We start from the raw sequence: 4,223 nt of genomic DNA, 5'->3' as shown, positions 1-4,223 counted from the left end.
GTTATATTATGAATAAAATATTGACATTTGCCATCTCCACATCATTGCATTCAGTTTTTATTCAGTTTGTTTAGTGTCCCAACTTTTTTGGAATCCGGTTTGTGTGTATGTGTATATGTATGTATGTACATATATATATATATATATATATATACACACACACATATACACAAATATACATATACATATGTATATATATATATATATACACACACATATACATATATATATACATACATATATATATATATATGTGTGTGTAAGATAAAGTTAACAAGTATTGTTTCGTTCAACGTCGTCTCTGATTGATGACGCATTTCCACCCTGGGGCAATAAAATATTTGCCCATAGACTCATTAAAAATTGTACATGCGCACTAGCTCCTAATCAATACAAGAGAATAGAGCCATTCTGGGCGCTACTCTCCTGCGCCCAGAGTACGGTTGCACAGTATGGATCGTGCAGTGACACAACCAGGCTGTGTGCGCGAGGTTAGCTGCTGCAGGTATGCTTTAAGCCATTGAAAGCCTTTTATCTAATGCCTCTGTTGCCATTTGACTGATATGCCCCTCAACTTTAAGATATCTGTTTGTGAAAAAACCTTCAGCTGACTGTGTATTCTCCAAGTGGAAACTGGCGAGTTTGTTTCTGGAGCTAGCATGCTAGCACTAGCCTCCAGGTTATTGTATAGAGCTCTGTGATAAATCAGTGCCATTGCTACATTTTATTGAATATGCTTATAGAAAAAATATTTATCAAACATTAATACTTTTCCATACTAAATTTCACTGATAATGTTATACTATTTATGAACGCCTGCATTTGTACTGATCTGGATTATGACAAAAAAAGCCTCTTGCAATAATAGCTCCTAGTTAACATTGAAGCATTTAAATTGAAGGTACAGTACACTGAAATGGTGAAATGCTATTGCTATATTGTGTGCTAAGGAACGGTGTAATATTAGGACCTTTACTATTAGAAATATTTAATGAGTACTCAAATAACGAGCTTGATTTTATTTAGGTGGCACATTCCTCCAGCAGTCAAACCAAGATCTTCTGAACTAGCTTTATGTGTATTTTTGAAGTTGTAGCCCCCCTGGACAAACCTCCACCAGCCGCCACTGGTTAGACATCTTTTGTGTTGGCTGTCACCGTGCGCTCTGAGTGTACAGTAGTTAGAGACCAGTTTCAGCTCCCACCACACAAAACTTTAGCTCTTCATTTTGTAAGCACTTTGGCTTTGTTTGCTAAGGTTGTTAGCTGTAATGGGCATCTAAAATGGGATTGACCTGTAGATATACATCTACAGACTGTTCTCTGGAAGTGCCATTAAAACTTGTACAAAAATATTTTACCAACCCTAGAGACAAACGAGCAAATACAGCTTTCAATCTCAGCCATGTGCAATAAATATCAACTCGGATATTTTTTGAAAAGTTTATTTTGCCTTTAATTACATCTATTTACAGCATTTCAAACATTGTAGTTGCTTCAAACCCCTCCCTAAAGCAACAGTATTAGTTTCTTCACGTAAAGGGAGAGATGTTAGCCTCACAACTCCTGTTCTGCAAATTCAAACAGCCAGACATTTAAAAACAAACAAACCAAAAAAACAAAAACAGGACAGACATGTCTCTGGCCTCTCCTTTAACACATCGCTGGGCTTTTGTTATAGAACGACCATAGCCCGTTATAATCAGGTGTCTCTTTTGGCTGTCGGATGTAGCACTCCTAGTTTGATCTCAGTAACAGAGAATCACAGCGGACATCTTTGTTAGTTTTTTTTAACCTGGTGGACTTTAGTGTGAACACATACCCATAGAAGTCTCACATACTCAGCGCTCAGTTGCTTTACTGCGACACCTGAAGTGCACCTGGTGCGGTCTGATCACTGTACAGAAGTTCTACGTGTAGCGCATCATGTATGCATCCAGATGTGCCGGCTTCGTTTTATAATCAACGATGGCATCATGACAACAGATGTGCAGCAGGTTGATCAAATAAACAACTGCCGAACAGGAGAAAGAATATGACGACTTATCAGGGTTACTGGGAAGAAAAGAAAAAAGTGGAGGATTTTGTTTCATTCCCAGTTTCAGTGATCAAGTCATAATGTTAAGACTCTTATTGTCCTAATTATTAGGAGTTATATGTATTTCTGGGCAGTTCCTACAACTGGGAAGCTTTTTTTTAATGTCCCAAGATATTTTACAGTCAACTAATGGAATTAAATCAAAGCAATCCTTCATTTGTGACTGTTTTAGGCAACATTAATGCACATGCAGCATAAAGCCTGTGGGTGGCAGCCTCACACTGAGACAAAGGTCCAGAGACTCTTCCAATACACATTTGTTCAAACCATTTGAATGTTCAGCTGCAGCAGGGCACCTAAAGGTTTACCAGAGAGGAATAGAAGTTGTGAGTTACCCAGATGGAAAATGGGCAAAAGCCTTTAACACAAGATCCCCAACAGTCTGAAGCACCTTCCTCCCAGAAAACAAGATACGAATAAAACTAAGTATCCCAGTACGTTTCTGCCATCATGATTTATTTTGAAAGGTTATTGAGTGGAAGCTATGGTCATGGGTGAGCTCAGTTTTACAGCATCAAGGCATTTCCCTCCACGTTTGATCCAGTAGATCAGTGAATACAAAGATCCCAGCTAGCTAGATGAGCAGCAGGACACGTCTCTGGACTTGAGGTTTCCAGCTGCTGTTGTGAGTAAACTGTAATTCACTGCAAGTCCAAAGCATGTAGACATGATCATTTTATAAGCAAAAACACGAATCAGGCAGTAGTTCTAAATCATACAGCTGCAGCTGAGATTCATGCTCCTTGGGTCGTTTTCTGTTCTTAGACAGTTTGTTGTGCTGAAACTTGATCTATTCATTAGAGCTGAATAAGAACAAAAGAAGCCCGCGTTGTAAGAAGCATGAATCACTGCAAGTTGGTCTAATGTTCGGAGCAGTGGCTGCTAGATGGACTTGGTAGTTGGACTTGTGGGGCAGGAGCGAGGAAGAGGACAGAGAGTAGGTTGTAAAGATCAAAATGAATAATTGGACAGGTTTGAGGAGCGTTTCTGGTTAAAACGCCAATGACACCGCTGTCCTTGCAGCACCAGCTTCATTAATGTCGGCTCATACCAACACACACGGAGCTGCTTCTGTTTGGGACGTATGATTTAAATAAACAGAGCAGCTTCATGAGGACGTCTCACACGGTCACAGATGCTGCTGCTTCATTTATTCAGGAACTGCTCTAATCAGTTATGATTTTTATCTTCAGGATTGACATAAATGTGATTTAACTGAAACGTCGAGCCCGTTTCGTCCCAAGGTGACCAGTGATGTCCAGTGTTTCACTTCACTGTAAACCAGATCAAAATTAGCATCTTACACGACTTTCAGTAATCAGGCGTAACTCATTCAAGTTGTTTATAAAGCAAGAGGTCCAGACTGATATGTTGCTATAAATCCTAAAAATGTCATCATGTGGGTTTTTGAGGTGTCAGTTTAAAGACTCACTTTTGTGAAACCCTGAGCGTAGCAGTAAATCCTCCACCCTGCGCCGTATTTCACTAACTGCATGTCAGAACTCATCCTGTTCAATCTGGCAGCATCAGTTTGATCTTCCATTTCGCTGCACGTCTCTTAAACCACGTGAACAGCAGAGGGAGTTTCCACACGGTCACTTAAATCAATTACATACTGGTATTTGGTGCATTTGGACAGGGGAAAAAGGTGGAGCAGCAACTGGATTATCTAGACACCCTACATCTTCCCTCAGCTTAATGTGACTGAATGCTGTGGCAGGGTCACAGAGGAACTGTAGGGAACCCAGGTAGGACCAGGACTGGCTGGGTATCCGAGGCGTCACCATGGAAGTCATTGTTAGAACGTGTAGCCAGCAGGGGGCGCTTTGTCGTCTTTATTGCTTTCCAGTGAGAAAGGAGGAATGCGGACATCAAAGTGCGAGCCATCGGATCTTTCAATCCGAAACGTTCCCCTAAACAAAAATGAGACAGAGTGACTTGACTTGTAGCAGACAAGGAGACATGAAGGGTGTAAAACACACGACTGAAGTTTAAACGTTTACCCATGAATCAGCTTCAAGGACACACTGTGTGGGATGTGAGACGGTGAACTCACCACATGTGACCACTGGGGGCTTGTAGAGACACGTGGCTGCTGTACTGGAAGGCTGGTTGTTCCTTGGACA

At 40.8% G+C, this 4,223-nt stretch overlaps 1 long non-coding RNA gene across 1 annotated transcript; it reads right to left on the bottom strand.

The window, feature by feature from the left end:
- Positions 1-1,437: 1,437 nt before the first annotated feature.
- On the bottom strand, positions 1,438-4,223 carry LOC119410485. The gene is made up of 2 exons (XR_005186845.1): positions 4,154-4,223; positions 1,438-4,010 (listed from the first exon to the last, which is right to left on the bottom strand). It is a non-coding gene; the product is annotated as an uncharacterized LOC119410485 (long non-coding RNA).

This window comes from Nematolebias whitei, chromosome 6 (genome assembly GCF_014905685.2).
Source record: "Nematolebias whitei isolate Nwh7 chromosome 6, NemWhi1, whole genome shotgun sequence".
Classification (NCBI taxonomy): Eukaryota; Metazoa; Chordata; class Actinopteri; order Cyprinodontiformes; family Rivulidae; genus Nematolebias; species Nematolebias whitei.
This window is presented reverse-complemented; position numbering and strand designations above follow the sequence as displayed.